This window comes from Callionymus lyra, chromosome 17, assembly GCF_982586985.1.
Source record: "Callionymus lyra chromosome 17, fCalLyr1.hap1.1, whole genome shotgun sequence".
In the NCBI taxonomy this organism is placed as follows: domain Eukaryota; kingdom Metazoa; phylum Chordata; class Actinopteri; order Syngnathiformes; family Callionymidae; genus Callionymus; species Callionymus lyra.
The window spans coordinates 469,176-488,633 of NC_141834.1; the positions used below are offsets into that span (position 1 = coordinate 469,176).

Consider the following 19,458-nt stretch of genomic DNA (forward strand, 5'->3'; position numbering starts at 1 on the left):
AGGAAAACTCTTTCCAATACCATCAGCTTCGAAATGAGTGAGAGGCACACAGCAGACAACCTATCAGAGCAGCTTATTCGAGTTGCAAGGGAGTGGGACATCACAAACAAGGTGGCTGCCTGTGTGTCTGACAATGCTTCAAATGTGGTGAAAGCAATTCAGAACACAGGTTGGCCTCACCTGTTCTGCTTTGCCCACACCCTCAACTTAATTGTAAGCGGTGGCATGACTCCGATAAACAAAACTCTTGACAAAGTGAAGGCTATTGTGGAACATCTGCACAGGAGCACCGTTTCCACAGAGAAACTACGGGCCACCCAAAAACAGCTAGGCTTGCCAGAAGCTCGTCTAAAGCAAGACTGCCCTACAAGATGGAACTCTACATTCTACATGGTCCAGAGTATCCTTAAAAATAAGGATACAGTAATCACAACTCTGGCCCTTACAAACCCAAGACTACCCACCCTAACACAGGAGGAGTGGGAGGAACTCAAGCAGGCCTGTGAGGTGTTAAAACCCTTTGAGGAGGTCACCGTTGAGATAAGTGGAGAGGGGTATGTATATGATTTTATTATTGCAGTGTTCTGATAGTACTGTGAATTTAAGGGCTTCTTTTTTAACTAGCACAGTTGCATCAAAACAAAGTCATAAAACTGTCAATCAAGCTTTAGGCTCCTCCTTGTCTGGCTTGACCTAGGTCATTGCCATGGAAACTTGACTGTAGAGGTGCTTCAATCATGGCTTTTGTTCACTGGCTTCAACACTCAGTGAGGGTGTGAGATCAGTGTCACTTAAATCAAAAAGAAAAAAGGTTAACTAGAACTAATTTTAGCCATTACGTTTTCGAGCAAAGGGTTGTTAATTGCAAAAGTATTATTACTATTAGTAATAATATTATGAAATATGTTTACAATAACATTATACATTATTATCATTGTTGTTGCTGTTGTTTTTGTTGTTTTTGTTACTATCAGGCACAAACCTTGTTTTCTGTCTCTCAGATATGTCACTGCGTCAAAAGTAATTCTTCTGGCAAGAGGATTACAGAAGATAGCCAAAAACATGCAAAAGGATGTGAACCTGATGGATCCTGTGAAACTAATGGTGGACACCATTTGTTCCCAGATGGCTCACAGGTTCCACAAAATTGAGGTACATGTTTTGCTATCTGAAGCAGCAGCACTGGACCCCAGGTTCAAAAGGAAGGCCTTTGGCAGGGATGAGGATGCAGATAGGGCCTATCAACATCTCAGCAATTCTGCTGCAAAGGTGAACCTCCCCAACCAGCAGGCTGAAGAAGAGGGCGCAGCAGCACAACGACCAAGTTCCAGTCAGGACGGTTTAATTTGGCAGGACTTTGATAAGCAGGTCTCTGGGCTTGTGACCAACAGCCGAAATCCAGTGTTGGATGCAGTACGGATGCAGTACTGGAGGTCCGTGCTTTTGTGCAGGAGCCTCTTATACATAGACTTTCAAACCCTCTCACATGGTGGCAAAATAGAGGCGCGGTCTATCCAAGACTGTCCGAAATAATGAATAGAAGACTCTGTATTGTGGCCAAATCTGTTCCATCGGAGAGAATTTTTAGCAAGATGGGGCAAATAATATCAGAGAGACGAAATCGGCTCAGCCCATCCAAAGTCAGCCAGCTGGTATTTTTAAATGCAAATCTGGAGTAGATCTTTGGATGAAAAGAGAGAACAAATATGCAAGGACAATCTTTCCTTTGTTTGACACTTTTGGTGTGTGTGTGTGTGTGTTTAGTTTCTTGATTTTCATATTTATTTTTGTGTTTAAGCTATTTATTTTTTGTTTGATTGCATATTTAAGTTGATATTTCAATTTTCTTTTTAAATGTAGGGCACAGAAATTGTTGATTTAATGTTGCCATTTCTGGCCTCTTCACACCTCAAGATCTTCTCTATTTGCTAATTCCTCGAAAAAACTTTTGTAGAAATTAGCAAACCCAAGAAACTGCTGCAGTTGTTTAGGGCTAGTGGGGACCGGCAAGCCAACCACTTCCTCAATCTTGGCAGGATCAGGTTTGAGTTGCCCGTGCCCAAGAATAAATCCAAGAAAACTTACATTAGTTGTTTCAAATTCACACTTTTCTGCTTTACAGTACAGTCAGTTTTGAAGCAATCTTTGTACTAATTTGAAAATGTTGAAAGTGTTCTTCTAGGGATCTAGAGAAGACGAGAACAACATGTTTGATCATGTCTCTGCGAAGATCATTAATTAGAGTCTGGAAAACAGCAGGAGCGTTGGTGAAACCAAAATGCATGACCAAATACTCAAAGTGACCAAGCGGGGTCTTGCAAGCATTCTTCCACTCATCCGCTTCCCAGACACGCACCAGGTGATACGCATTCTTTTACAGTAATGTCTTTGAGCCCTCTGTAATCAACACATGGACAGAGGGACTCGTCTTTTTTAGACATGAAAAAGAAACCTGCTTAGAGGGGGTGAGGATGGACTCTCCGTGTGGGAAATATTAAATAGGAGACTGGATGGCATTGGGAGAGAGAGGAACTGGCTAGCAGGTCTGTGAGGTGGGAGTGATAAGTTCAAATCTTTGTTAAACACCTCACCTAAGTCGTGATAGGCTACTAGAACGGACAGGTCAGGTAAGAAATTAGAGTGCACAGGGGCGGGGCCAAAACCCGAGAAAAGAAAAAGAACTGAAAAGAAAACTGAGCCACTGACTGGGATCCGTATCTTAAGTCCAAAAGAACATGAGTTGCTCTTGACTGGGGCATCGAATACTCTACCCATCTTGGCCAAAAACAATTGAATTAATTTAGGATAGGAGACCGAGACTGCCACAGCCCATTCAGCAGCCATGCCACAGAGAAAATTGGTCACAAAAGCAACCTTTGCTCGATCAAAGGAGGAAGTTAAAGCAATCTAGATTAATTAAGATTGATAGAATAACACTCCAGCTGTGGCATAGTGGGTTCCCAGACAAAGCCAGGCTGGTTTGAACATGCATGTGCTGGTTCCTGAGAAGTGGCTGCATGAGTGTCTGTACCAAGCGCAAGGCGGGAAGCAAGTTCATCTAGCTTACTAGACAATGTTTGTAGTTGCTCCAAAATGCACTGAGAGTCCCTCTCAAGATTTGGAACCCTGGAAGCCTGAGTGCTGACATTCAGTTGGAAATGATTAACCACTGCTGGGTCCATAATGTGGCCAGATTAAACTGTCACGATCTCAACAAGGCGGAACCCAAGTGCAGGTGAGAGTAACCAGCATGCGACACTAATATCAACAATACATTTTTTAATAAATAACAAGCCAAAAACAAAACAGCAATACTGAACAAAGGAACCAGAGTCCAACATCTCTAAATGTCTGGTACACAGTTTTGGACTCAGGTGGTTGAGTACTTGATTACTCATAAAGGTTAAGCTATGTGCCAATACTGAATTGGGGGAAGAAAACAGGAAGTGAGAAAACAAAATAAAACCAAAATAAAAGTGAAATCATAACAAGACATACTGATGAGTACAATAGAGGTCCAAGATCTATTTAAGAGACACATTAGTTGCCCTTTAAAAACTTTCTATTGATTATCTTAATAAAGATTTGTATACATCTTGTCTCAAATAAAGAAAACTTTGTCTGTTACAGGGTAGTAAAGGTCAATATATCTGCTCTCTCCACATTTGTTTCTGAATGAGATAATATTTTCCTCTGTTCAGACGTGTCATGTGAATGTCTAAATAAAACTTTTCTTAGAATATACTGTATATCAAAAAAGAGTAAGTAGAAACAGCACCAGCTTTGACGCAGAACTGATTTTGGATGGACTCCCAGATGGAGTTGAATAAACAACTCTCTGTAAAAAATTGTGAGTGCATGTACATCATCCCCATTATTCGATGACTCCGCTATTAACTTAGATTTACATCAATACTGAACCAGAAGCAGCTCATTATGAAGATTACTCGGCTAAAAGGTTGTTCACTCAGATGTTTGTCATTATTAACCTTTAACACACTCAAGTGTAGGTTTACCAAACTCATCAGTGGAGATCAATATCCAGGAAGCTCAAGGTGATGCTAAATTTACCTGCATACATAGACCAATACTGTCCCAAATATGATGCCATACATGTAGCCCTGACAATAATTACTCACCTTACGTTTTCATTCCACCTTTTGGCATGAAAGGAAAGAAGAAAATAGAGGCGTTCAGTTTCATCTGTCATCCAATCACCATCCTCAGCTGCATGAGCTTCACTCTCACTCGGTGTGGGACGATCGAATCCAAGCATAGCGGTCACGTTCAGGAATAGACCTGCAGGTTGTCACTTTGAATATATTCATTATTGTTATTTCTGTCTCTAGCTTAGGTCTCCACCTACATGAAGGTAGCTGCTTCAAATTGATTCTACCACACACACGTATTGGAAAAACTGGAAAAGATAAAAAATTCGACTGCAGGACAGTAATATGAACCCAAGCTGCTGCAGATAAACAAAGCCTCAGTTTATTTTGACTTCTGTAAATAATGACCAAATAAAATTAAATATTAAATTGCAAATAAAATTATATTTTGAGACAAACCTTGTGCAAAACCGGATTAATTTGTCACAGAAAATCATATAGAAGTGAAGCAAACAGCAAGACAGTTTCAGCAACAAAACACTTCCAATGGTCCTGATTTATTTTTGGTCTCCTTCTGTGAGTTAATGATTCCTCTAAATATTGATTGAGATGATTTAGTGACAAAGACAGAGAGGACATGGATTTACAGAATCATTACAGCCTCTCAGTCGATGAGAATCAGCTGCAGTTAATTTGAAGAGTGAGCCTGAAACATCACTGTACATTGGTTGTCTGTTACTGCAGAAATCTACTGATGATGGAAACCTGAGAAAATAAAATTGTTTATTTATTCATGTTTACTTAAAATATGTTTATGATAAATAAATGAATACAAATGAAAAGAAGCTAAACTGTAAAAGAACCATGGACAAACCAATTGAACACCATTTTTTCCAACATTCAATTAACAAAAGCTCAAAACAAAAACTAAACTCAGGTTTTAATAAAACCTTTCCCAGAATCAATTCTATTGTTTTTGTTCTATGTATATTATTTTGAAAAAATCCAATCCATCATCTGTGATTATATTAAAGTTACATTCTGAGACTCAGGTAAGAAGATGGTCTCAGTTCAGACCAAAATGTATCTTCATTTACGCATGTGTTCCAAACTTAAATTAAAGCGCCGGTGAGCGCCCAAACACCTTCTAGGATTCATCAACATGGAAATGCACTTTTCAAAGAACACATTTGTCAGGAACGAGCCTTCAGCAACAGGAAGTAAATATGTTTGGAAATATGATTTAACCAGTCAGGAGCTTTTCTCTCTTTGACTTCGTGGATTTGGCAGTGAAAAAGATCTTCCAGGAAAGACGTCCAGTGAAATTTCAATTAGCATCATTTAGGAAAAGGTAGAATAGAAAGAAACCAATTCTGCCCTCTGTGTTTACATCTATTAGAATCAGGTCCACATATCCATTTCCAAAGGTATTTAAAAATGATTTCAATATCTGTTCCCTAATCTGTTCTGATGGACTTTACATAGACAAAGGTTTAAGATCACTTCAGTTCTAGAATCAGAAACTGCGACAACTGTTCTAAAGGGACAACTAATGTGTCTCTTAAATTGATCTTGGATCTCTATTGTACTCGTCAGTATGTGTCTGTTTGCACAAAACTCTCTTTTCATTTAAATATTTACGCTTAATCCCTGTCGACTGAAAACGCTTCGTTTTTCTGGAGATGAAATCTTGTTCACCATAACCACACCGACTCTGTGGTGTTTGGACAAGCATTGATGTTCGTCTACCAGCGTCATCAATCCAGAAAGTCTCTACCGCCAAAGGACATTTGAGAACTTTATAAAGTAATAACTTCAAAACGGAGCATCATCATGATGAGGGACTTGACATTGAAACATTTGAGTAACTTAGGAAAGTTGGGTGATAGTTTTATAGGTATCATGGTTTTATTTCAAGTAAAATATACTACTGGCAACAATATTTATTAAATATATTTATATATTTTGGTTTAAATTCATACTTCAAGGACAACAAAAAAGTGATCAACAATAAAACAGGATTCAAGAGTGATTTACCATACAACAAAATCTGGTGCTTGTTGCTGGGGAAGAGGTGGCAAAGGGGTCCTGATTAAAACATACAGAACAAAATAATTCATTTAACAAAGGAAAACAATGACGGGACAAAATGAGTGAATAAGTTACTGGAGGGTATTTTTTAGGTTGGGGTTCCTTTTTTTTGTAGATCTTCAAAACAGTGCTGGATTTTTTATACAATTCTAAATACATTATTATACTGTGAAACTAATTAAAGAGAAAAATACATTTGGATACAGTTGAAGTTAACTACAGGTACATTTATCCACTAGTTTAGCTCCTTGCTCAAAAGTCCTGTGCAAACAGTTTAGTCACATTATTTCGACAGTTTTTAAAGAAAGAAAAAGAAACAGCTGTTTTCCTTCATTGGTTGATGGTCCGATTACAGCACGGAACACCCAGACCCATACGTCTCTGCAGTGATTAGCTGATCCAGGCCAAAATCCCTCTGAATGAATGATCCTCCAGAGAGTCATCCATGTTGAAGAGAGGCTGAGAGAAGGGTGTCATGCAGTAAAAGATGATGACAGGTTACTGTCAGTGTCTCAAGGTTGCTGCATTTAACATCCTCTGACTCCCAGGTCAAGGGAATCCACCGCTGGCTGCTCTGTGTTTCGGTAAAAAGCAGACGGGATGAAAGATGTTCATCACCACCATCATTAACTTAACTTATTCAGCACTCTGACAGCTGACCGACACTGTTCCAGCGCTCCCTGTTCAATTGAAAACAGTGAAGGGTTGAAAATATAGCTATAAATACTATAAACTTCTTTACTTTATCGAGTGTTAGTAAATCATATAGTGTTGATTGGGTTACAGACGTTGATCTATGAGTTCTGCAAAGGTAGCACAAGGGTCAGACATCCTATTTATTTTGGTTTAATTTTGAATTGATCAATTTTTGATCCTGTTATATACCGCTGTGGTGGACATTTTGGTTTTTAAACTTGGGGAATTCAGTGAGATATTTGACTCTTTGTTATTCTATGAGATATTTGACTCTTTATTGTTTATGTTTTTCTTGGACTTGTTGCACATTAGGATTATATCAACTTAAAATAATATTGTACAACTTGTGTGTCCACCTGAGACTTTTAACTGGCACTTGGGTTCTGCTCCATTGAGATCGTGACAGTATGACTAGGTGCAATCTTAGACTAAGTCAGATGAGCAATATGTTTTTCTATCCAATAGTTTTTCCTTTTTTTGGAAAAGTGCTCATAAATCAACATCAAAATAAAACAATTCCAGCTAAAATGCTCTTGTTGAAAGGAGTTAAAGAAATTTGTGAAAACCAATTTTCACATTTAATGTGTAATTCACAGTGAAACCACACAAATTTGGAATAAAGACGTTCAGAAAAAAACAACCAGAATTTACCTTTAGTATTGTCTTATTGTTTTATTAATTATAATTAAGTTAAATGAATCTGACGTTTTTATTCACTGGAACCACAACTAATTGAAACCACAATTAGTTGTGGTTGCATGGTAGATACAGATTCTGTCTGAATGTAGACCTCAAGTGACCAATTGGATAATTATCTTAGCTTTTTATGACGAAGAGAAAAGAAAATTCTCTCCAATAGTCCTACTTAGGTCTTGCTATAGTCTTATTTCAACTGTATAGTGTCTTGAGATAACTTTGTTATGATAAGACACTTGAATTGAATAGAAATGAATTGCATTTTGAAAGTCTGAACTCTGTCTAAATTATTCTGGTATTTGGGTTTCTTCACAACAAACCATTACATTGAGAACTGAGAAACAACTTGAATGCTTAATATTTGTGTGTTTTTGCTTATCACCTGTGAAAGTCATGTAATATATGAATTTGTTATATTAAACTGCCTTTTCTCAGTCTTTATTTCACAGACCAACTGACCTTGATTTCATGTAATGGGATATAAGAAGATAGGTCACTTATATTCGTCAGAAAGACCATAATCTACAGTTTTAATGGAAGCTACATCATTTCTATTGGTGAGCAGACGCGCATCAGTGTCCTACATCATAATCATACAAATGGCTCCTTTAAAGATAAAGTGTGCTACAGTTTGGTGAGACTCAACAACACGTCGTCAACCGTCCGACGTTTGGTCGGTGCCCCAAGTCGTCAAAAGGGGGGACAAATCCGTCCATTTCAGCAGTATTTGTTTGAAGTCTGCCAGTTGACTTAATGTAAAACATGTAATGTCCATGTTTGTCTCATTAAAAAGTCAAATTTATATCCTCAAAAGGGTTTTGCACCTTATAAGGTGAGTTTTTATCTTGCTCATACTATATTCACATCTCTCCTCTTATTTAAGTCATGGTGGAGGTTGAAATAAACAATACTAACTGTAGTTCTATTAATTTCTATTCTTTTATTTTCACAGTTACTGTGTCTCTGCCACAATATTATTGTACCATCAGCCACTCAAAAAGCATCATATTATAATAATATGTATATATTGCTGCATTGAAAGCAAACACTAAAACAATCATTTTATGAAATTAATGCAAATTTAATATTCAATAAATAGTGTAACGCTTTGCAATTGAAAGACTGCAGAGAGAACTTTTTAATCTACATTCAAGAGGAAGGTCTCAGATTCAAGTGATGGTAAATCCCTGTGAATACTGGACCCAAACAAGTAAAAACAAACAATGACCACCGCCACGCCACGACTTGACAACTAGTCGGACGGTTGACGACTTTGGTGTGAGGACGTGTTTGACTCAAAAGTACACGAAAGGTTAGCATCTAAACCAAAATAAGCGGCCACTGATGAGCACATCTCTTCATTACCCTTCACTCAGTCACACATACGTTAATACAGTATTAGACAGACATAGATTTACATTGATCATCTTTCAGTTTTATAAATCCAGAGGTTAAGACATTGATTAGTCTCAGTGAGTCAATAGATTAAAAATTGGACCATAAACAGATTAATTAAACAGCCTGCGTCTGTTCAGAACATAAGTCATTTCGTAGCCACAGGACATTACAGAGCGTCAGCGACATGATCAATGACATCAAGCAGCCATCCGGGGAGACAAATAGTGAACCGTGTCGGAGAATTCACTTCCTGCTGTGGAGTTGTTGGATAGATCTTTTGCAAAAAAAGTATAAATACTTGAAATTTATATCAGAGTTTTGGTGTGATTTTGAAGATTTTGAAAAAAAATACTCTGGATGGTAATATGTTCCCTCATTTCATCACAAATGTTTTAATGCTAAGAAGATAATTTTCCAATAAATATGTCAATCAATTCCATCCCCTCATCAGTTTCCTCATTATCCTTCACACAACACTTCATAATAACCATAAATCCAATATATAGTATGTATAAATCAAAGACGTGCGGTGTGGTTAATAGTTGCTGCAGCGATCGATGGATGGATGGATAGATGGATGGATGAATGGAACAAAGGATGTCTTAAGTGCAGTGCATTACTCCTTTGAGCTTCATCCCCTTCCTTCACACATGCCACAATGAGAACTTTAGTGTCAGATTTACAAATATATAAAATGGTAGCTTATTAAATTGGCTACTGGTTATTTCATATTACATACGCATTCTTTACAGCATACACACACGTACGGTACATATTACAGATCCGTAAAGGTAAGAAAAAACGTGGATTTTAAACACTAAAGAGTATGACCGTAATAATTAAGGATTACAAGGAAGACTTGGCCGATTCAATCAATCAATTTGATCTCTCCGCATTTAAGTTTGGCTTACGAATGGAGAAACTCGACAATATCTAGCTAGACCGTATTATGATGTTGTTGTTGGTGTTTGAATATAAGGTAGACCCACCTCTTGTTGCTTCTGATTGGTTAATATAGCGTGTTGCCTTCTCTGATTGGCTAGATTTATGTAAAGGGTCCAAAGTTTATTATATTAATAAAAATAGTATTAAATTGGTTTTTGGCCTGTGGTGTTTGGTGTGAGAATGAAGCAATGCTTGGTATACCGTTGTAAATCACGTCCACTTTTAACTGAAAGTCCAGTTTTGAGACATTTAAAGATAAAGAAGCACATGTAAGCCCCTTTAGTGCATCGGAGTACTATCTCTCTCAACATGTGCCTTTTCAGTGTGGTTTTATTTCCCATCAGCAAAACAAGAAATGTCACTTACAAACATTAAACTTTAATGGTTAAAGAAATTAGCCAGACTTTGGAAAATAAGGGCAATAAATGTATCTGTAAAGATTATATTGGCGACATGCAGAGACACGGCAACCAGTATGTAGAAAATAAATTTCACATCTTTTAAGGGCTGTTCAATTGGATTCTGATCTGGGAAATTCAAGTACAATCATGTAGATGTCCTATAAATGTCTTGTGCCATTTTTCGTGTATGACACTGTCAACTCTCTGAATTTATATTATCTGGTGAGGCGTTACAGTTTCAGTCCAATCTCCTAAACTACATTTTATGATTCGTTGGTCAATATCGGTTTATCTGATACTAGTGAAATGACGAAGGTGCTCAAATGGTGCCCAAACTAGTGCTTAAGAACCTTGTCTTGTCTTGTCGAGTCTCATCTTCTTCTGCTTATCTGGGATTGAGTTTCAGGCACTTTAGGTTCAACAGGGAGGTGAGCCTTTTCTCTCCAAAGCCACATCATCCAGCTCTTCCCGGGAGAACGTGCCGTGATCTCGCACCGGTGGGATTAGCTCTGAATACCCACCGGCAAGGTATCCGGTTGGTATTCTAACCAGTTGCCCAAGCCACCTCAACTGATTCCTCTAAGGGAGAGCTCAGCATACCTCCAGAGAAAACTTTCCATAGGTTTTGCCAGTGATCTTGTTTTTTGATCTTGTTCGGTTACTACCCACTGTCCATTACTGTAGGTGAGGGTACTGGAATAGATCGACCGCTATACCGAAAACTTCCGTAAAGGGAAATCTCAAAGAATTTGGAATAATAAACTTACTATGAAATTGTTTCAATAGAAATACCCTGAGTTACGTTCAGTGTTATTTTGGCGCTATACTGTGTGTACATGACTAGGCACTCAAAAGGAGCTTTAAAATCCTTACCTTAAAGACTCTCCTACAGTTTGTTCCTGATTTGAAATTCCAAAATAAGTGTTTGCATTGGACTTTTGTGATGTACTCCTCTTAAAATTTCAAAAAATTTCAAATTGATCACACAAACCCATTAAATAAAAAACAACACAATTGAACACTGTATTAAAAAACACAACAACATTTAAAGAAAAATAACAAAGTATTAGATCAAATAAATAATGAATAATACAGTGGATACATAAGTGGATACAACAGTGAACTAATCAAACCCAAAATGTAAATTTGTAAATAAAAATCAGCAATATGCGTTGCAACAATGCACTCGTCGTTATTATATTGTTGTTTTTACCTAAAGGTTGGACCGTGAAAATAATTGCGACATTAAGCCGGTCCGTGGTGAAAAAGGTCAGGGAGACATGACATAAAGTATAAATGGTGCAGTTAAGATTTACACATCGTTGAACATTTGCAATAACACGCTCTCAAAGTTTGGGGTTGGATTTGTGTTGTCAGCATTGCTCTGAAAATGACAGCCAAGCAGCTCACACAGCAGCCAGTAAAGTGCACCGAGCAGCAGTTCCTTAAAGCAGCGTCGGGTTTTGATGTGTTGTGTTGCTATGACAGCAGTCACCTCGCTCGCTGACTGATGTCCCGACAGTGAGTCAATATCAACACCCTGCCCATGGCCATTTTTAAAGAGCTGCCATTAGCTGTAATTGTAATCAGTCAGAGGGAAGCAGAGGAAGAAATGAGCCGGCTGCCAGTGACCTGACATTTTCCAATTTACCGCGGCCTCAGCCTCAAAATTAAAGTGATGAAGATTACAAACAGGTTGGATGAATTATTCACATGAAGAGTAATCCTGGCTCTGGGTGATGAGGGAGGACGGTCGCTGCATCAATCATGTCTCCGCCCTGTAATTTCAAATGTGTTCGGACCTGGATACGACATGTCTGAGATGCCTCCGCTGATGGCATCGAGCCACATGTTAAATAAATGGGTGTGGGAGGGAGGAGTAATTGACGTGTCACCCGTGAGATAGTAGCTTGTCCTCTTTGCCGCTTAAAGTTGAGATTTATGCGTCCCTGATTCACAAGCATTTACAACTTCCTTTTCTTTTTTTTGTAGCAGAACGGTGGGTTTTGGGTTTTCAATAAAGTCCAACATCTTTTCGCACCTGCAACAGTATTGACTGGCTTGAAAAGCTGTACAATAATTGATGATTAAATGAAGGTATAAGTAGAAATGATTCACATATGGCGGAGATACTCATTCAAGTATCAATGCATTGTTCTCAGTTCAACTTTAGATCAATAAACAACCCCCAATATATGTAATGTCTGTGGCAAGAGAGTGAACTTAACCAACCTGGAATAAGTGAGTGAGTGAGTGAGATGGATGTCCAACAATGTGAATTTGAATACAACCTGCTGATTACATTCTTTAAATCCCATTTATTTTCCTTGTAAAGAAAAACCTTATTTCCATATCTGTTAACCAGGAAGTGACACCTAGTTAATGAGAAACCCACGTCTGATGTTTTCAATGCTGATTGCTCGAGGCAAAGTTGAGATTGGTTCAATCTGCCTTCTGACTTTCCCAGTCGACTTCTCAATTTGTGTCTCCGCTACATTATTACGTCCTATTCACATGACCCGAGTGACCTATTTTCTAAAAAGTAAATTGATCGTAAGACGTGTTGAGAAGCCATTTAATGCATTTTAATGCTGCTGTTTGTTAATTTTGAATCAGAACGTGTACCTTTTACTACACCTCCTCCCTTAAAAATGTCATTATGCATTTTGTGATTGCATTCGAAATTTAGCACGAGAAGTCGGATTAGTTGTTTTCTACTTCTTTTTAAAAAAAAATAATATTGTATAAGTAGATAAGCATTTATCTGTAGGCTAAACATGAAAATCTACAGCAACAATGGAACACAGTACAGCTGATTTAACAAATGATTTAAATATTAGTCACCCTCTGAAATGATAAGGTATCAAAAGGTGATCACTAGTTATAGATTATGGCAGGTATGTCATATTCGTGTGACACTTCAGTTCACTTTTGCTGTTAAATTTGTGGAAGCCAAAGTTCTTTGATTCAACAGTTCATAGCCATGTGTAGCTCGATTGATCTTTTGAACAGCCAAGGTTATCTATGCATGTAAAATTGTGTTGTGCATGAACGATTTCTAACTTTCTAACAAGTTTATGACAAGGTCTATGAGGATTTGCCTCCTGACTTTCAAAATGAAACTTCAGGACTGGGAACACAATGCTACACATTTTTCTATACTGTATCATGAGTAAGAGTGTAAGCCAAATCCATTCAGCAAAGAGAACAAATTGCTTCGACCATCTTCTCGCTGAGTTAAAGGACCTAAGGTGGTTTTCAAGGTGAAATGAGGTTGACATATAAATTACAGCGGTAGCCTGTTCAGAAATGTCCTCAGTAAGACAGTGTTAGGTTAGACGTGGAGACTATGTGTCTGACAAGTTCAATTTAGATATTCAATGCCCCCACTCAAGATGTATTTTCTCAGCTTCATAGTGGAGTAATGCTTACTGGTCGCAGGCAGGATCCCTTCAAGAGAAACTGTCTGGCAACGATCAGTGAGCTTTACCCAGGAAAGCAGCAGGGAAGGTCCCAGCTACGAGAACCAAACTGTGGGCATAGTTGCAAAAAAGTTTGAAGGGGTCGGGACTTATGTGACATGTTACTTGTCATCATTTTCAAAGGAGAAGAGGAAGTAGGAAGGGATGCAAAATCCCTGACAAGTGAAGTTTATCGTAAGGAACCTGCATGTGAGAAGTACCTTAAAATTCCTAGATTGACTCTAAAGGTTTAAGGCACACTTTAAAGATATAATTGAAAAATTGGAAAGGAGTAGTACCTTGAACTTTAGCAGTTAAATTGTCCAATATTTTACATCTATCATCGTTTCAGTTTCACGGACAGTGACAATTTGGCAGACAGGCATTGCCCCCCCCCCCCCCCCACAGCAGAGAATACTTATATAAAGTGGCTTCTTCACTCACCAGGCTCCAGAGTAATGTGAAATTACCGACACCACCTGCCTTGGCTTTTACATGCTGGCTTTCAAGGTAATGAATTTCTACTAGGAGCCACTTCTGTGTGCACGTCGTTACAGGAATATATCCAAATGACTTGGCCAAGGTGCAGGAAAGTGTATTTCAGCCAAGTTTAAATGTCACACGTGGTAAATATTTGATGAAACATCAAGTCACATTTTTATCTCATATCATATTTTACCACTATGATCACCAGACTAGTGGTAAATGACTGCAGTTTTTGAAGTTCAGCTCATGCGAGCTTAAAGCCATCTTAAAAGTGAAATCAATTAAACAAGTATACTTCTTGTAAATGGATCGAGGACACCCCAGCTGACAGTGGAAATAGGAGATAAACTGGGAAGGATTTGCTGATTTTAGGGCAAACTTTAGACCCAAACTACTGTAACATTTCCATAAAATTTGATATATTACAGGCTGGATTATTGTAAAATGGGAGTCATAATAACTCTGAGGAAAGTGTTGAGGTTGATGAAAAATAGAAATCTGTACATTTTACTGACGAATCTAAGTAGTTTAATTAAGTTTAATAACAGCTAGCACTACCAAAACGTGCTAGACACTAAAAAGTATGTGCTTTAAGTCGTCAAAAAAGCCAGAGTGAGCCCTCCAACTCAGATTTAAGCTGACAGAAAGTGATGGGGAGAGGAGCGCCTTCTCTAAAATATGAACATCACACAACCCTTCCTAATGGCCAGCAATAAAAAAAAAAATCCAATAACACACTAACAAGTTCAGCAACATCCCGGAGCGAGGCTGGACAACAAAAACTCTGAAGTACATTACTGCTGAGTGCACAGGGGATTATGCCGACTGTCCAATCATCAATTTCACATAGTTCAGGACATTAAGAAAACTTATGTCTACTTTTGTTAATTTTTTTGACTTTTGCAGACACAGCACTAGAGCATCACTGAAACTGTCACCAACTACAGCGTTCAATTCTTCTATGGTTCTAAATAAAATGTTAAATACATTAAGAAAGAAGAAGGCCAAACTATGGCAATTAAAAAAAAAATGCTCAGCCATCCATCATCAAAGGGAAGCTCATTGAAGAGGCAAGAAGATTCCGTGCATTTCAATTGGCCATGTCAACAGCCCACCTCTGACACCATTTATTACAAAGAATGGGAATACAGGTTTTGAACTAGATTCATGGGAAAACTTACTGTCTGATTGGGCATACTTTCAAGGTTGGAACAGCCAACTTAACAAATCTGTGTTATTAACATTGATAAATTACTAACGGAGAAGATTCCTACATTAAAAATGGGTTATCGATCAGTTGAATCTTTTTTCAATCAATTAAGATCAAGATCAAGATCAACTCAGATCAAGGCTCTGACCAATAAAAATCATGTCTCGTGTATCGTTAGAAGAACATGCAATGTTGCAAAAAGCATTCGGGATAGAGACAAGAACAAAACGGTGATCTGTAGAAATACAATACTAGTTTAGTGGTAGTAGTTTGATTTAAGATGCAATTATTGGGACCTCCAATGTTGATATCTGCAGCACTTTCTCTTGACTTTGAAGACCAAAATGGTTTTCAGGAAAGTTACTTTGTATGGGTGGTTAGGTTGGTTGCTGAAAGGAAGCCTCTGGTTAAGACTGAAACCAGATCTTCTTTGGCTTTGATTAATTCTTCATACCTCTTCACTTTTGTTTACTCACATCTTAGTGTTGATAGCTTTGTAGCAAAGTTTTGACAGGATTAGCCAGCAGGTTGGTCAATTCGGTTCTATGGGTATCACACTGCAAGGTTTATGGACGTGGAGCATCTGCTAATGTTTTAGAATATTGGCAAATGCGAGTTTTACAAATGTAAAAATGTGCATCCCATCAGGAGTGATTTAAAAAAAATAGATTGCCAACATTTATAGCTCTACATCTCCAGAGTCTTCTTTAGGAACTCGAAAAATGTCACTAGCCCCTGGGTTTCAGAAAGTAAATATCATTAAAAAGCAATAGTTGAAGCAACTCTTAAACTCTCTGTAAAAATAATTGCTAATTTCATTGAAGGGAGTTTGTTTTACGAAAATGCTTTTGCGTAGAGACGCAACTGTTTAGGATGAGCACAGTGGGTTACTCCAACTGTCAGTCATGAGTGTAGAGCCGGGAGCTAAAAACATTATTAGTCATGCCCCCCGTGCCTTCCAACAGCTCAAGTACATCCTTCAATCTGTCATAGTCTTCAGTCACCTCAATCTCGGCCTAATTATCACCTAATAGGTCCATTTGTCACCCTGTTGGAGCGTAGGGAACTTTGATAGACTGTGATTAATCGCTCCTAAAACCCCAGTTGTTGGTTTTTTTTGTGGTCCATTTATTCTGATTTTGGAAAGAATGATCGATGGCTCAAGCGATAACAAGCAGTAGAATGTTGACTTAAATTTCAACTTGATATTTATTTTAGCATTTATATGAACTCGGTCATTTTATTTAGTTTTTCATTCATCTGTTTGATTGTGTTTAAACTGTGAAATTTAAGGTAGGGTAAGAGATTTTGTCCTCAAATATTTTATTATGTTATTTTAAATACCCTTTATACATCAGTTTCAGCCAATTGCTTACATTGGTTAACTCAATTTGAGTTAGTTAGTTAACTGCAGCTGTAATAAACTATTTTTTACCCAGTCAACAGTAACATGTGAGTCACCATATAAAGTATGGTCAATACATGCTTTCTTGATACATACCTCAACACATTGGACATGATTACTGTATCTTAGAGTTTGTATTGAGTTTTAACATGAGAGTGAGTAAACATATTTTCCAAACTGTAGATAATGTACAGCCATTTACAGTAGAGAAGCAATAATAATATATAATATTTATTATTAATAATATTTGTTAACTCTGTATTCAAATATTCAATTTCCACAAGTGCCTTCATCGGTTCCCAATTAAATGTCATGAGTGGATGTTATCACACGATTTATGTTAATTATGAATTATAATAGGGTGAACAGCCATTTCATAGTCTTTTAATATATTTACTCTGTATGTTAAAACCAAAGGTGTTGTTTTTCATTCAATCATTATTATTATCGTTATTGTAAGAGTACAGAACAGTGTTTTTAACAAGTTTTTAACCTTGTTGGAGGTACCAAACCCCACCAGTTTCATATGCGCATTCATTGAACCCCTCTTTTGTGAAAAATTAAAAATGATTTTTTTCAAAGTCAAGACACAGAAATGTATATAATATGATCTTGTATTACCCGTCTCCATGCAGCTTCAAGAAATGTTCCTTTAATTTTGCCGGTGCGAGACTAGAGTTGCTCCAATTGGCGTTGCAAATCATGCAGACAGGATGCTCACTCCTATCACCATCCGTGATACATGTGAATCCATGTTTTACATATTCGTCCGACTAGAAATAATCATTTATCGTGACATTTTTATTTTGTAATTTTTTTCACAATCATTACTATTCCTGTTCTAAACACAACCTTGATTAATACATGTACAAAGTACCAACTTCAGAAAAAAAACCTGTGTAATACTAATCCTTACCAGCAATATATCTTACAAGTTACAGTGTAATCTTTAATGGTTAATTCATATGTTGTAAATATGATTGATGGTTAACATCGGACCCAGTTGCTGCTGCAATATCCTAATGTTAGTGCCATGATGGGTATTAAAAGTGACTGAGGTGGACTTCTCATCAATGTCGCTAAAACATAGTTGAAAATGAGTGTTTGATTGGAAGACTTAAATGTATTTGCAGCAAACATTAAATCATCCACGTTTCCAGACCTACTATGCTACTTTCACTTAGCAGAATGAAACCAAATTTGATTATTGCACGAAGCTGCAAGACTGTGTGGCGTTGAGAAGCTGCCAGGAAGGAGTCCAGGAGGTCCAGTAAGGCATCTTATCTAATACAAATGTAATACATTTCTTGTGTATTCTCACGGACTTCAAGACAGACAACTTGATGAGGTTTGCAAAACTGTTGTCTGGCTGTTACTAAATGTTTTACTCAGTGTTGCAGAAAACAAAATACGCATGCCTTGCATGGAGGAATAAGAATATACTTGTCAAAGGACAACAAACAGACGTGTCCATGTAACTAAAACACCTCCGTGGATTATTCAAAAAGCATGTCAGCGCAAAAGTTCTGAATGTCATTTAGAGTTCTCGGAAAGTTCCAGGGATAATCCAGGTCAGAAAGGGTTTTGTGTGAGACAAATAATGATATACATAAATATACATGTATATACATAAAAAACGAAATGAAGATTTAAAGAAACAAGTTAGAAGTCATTATTTCTCACTGACATTAAAGCACTCAAAGATGGTGAACATGGTGTTACTTCAAGATACAACGTTGTCTACTTGTTGGAACGTGATGTTTCTGTGGCACAAATATGGTCGCAGAAATAACACTGCATTAGAAGCCTCCACTGCTTGTCATGAATCAGCCATGAATTCCAGCGACACCGAACAAAATAATAATTAAATTGAAAGGAACAGTTGACAGATCAGAATTGTCCTTTCACAATTTCTGAATATGTGGCTTTCATGCCTTTTCTGAAATCTTCCTTGCTCACTCCAGTCATGGGCACTAATGTGGGGTTGCACCATAGACGATAAAAGACAGCTCTATTGTTGCAGCGCTACAAAGAACCATACGAGTTCCTTGTGTTATTGATAATATGAACTGTCAGCTGGAAGAAAATGTGAATGTTATAGATAATAGATGCATTCATGATACCCAGATTGAGGGCTGTTGGATAAAGATTTATTTTACATTTTCAACATTTTTAAAATAAAAGTAGTTGTTTCATAAATTATAGTATAGGAATTTAAAAAAGAATAAAGACGTTAATAGCAATTATTTAAATAGTGTTTAAGCATGGACAATGAACAAAGTAAAATATTCTGATAAACGTGTGCAACACCGATCATTACCAGCATTACATGGTTTACAGCTAATTTACATAATGTAATTATGTTAAATCTACTTAATCCTTCCCTGTGTCTGTTTTCATTGTCCAGTCTCATTGCACTCGCCTTAACCCTTTGTCTCCCACGAAACCCTTTCCGACCTGGATTACTCGTGGAACTTTCCAAGAACTCTAAAAGACTTTGCCATTCAGATAACCATTACATTATCTGTAATAACATTACATTACATTATGTACATAATGT

The 19,458-nt window shown here is 37.4% G+C and overlaps 1 pseudogene; it reads left to right on the forward strand.

The window, feature by feature from the left end:
* The first annotated feature begins 390 nt into the window (after positions 1-390).
* Positions 391-1,679, forward strand: LOC148061012 (uncharacterized; annotated as a pseudogene).
* Positions 1,680-19,458: the final 17,779 nt, after the last annotated feature.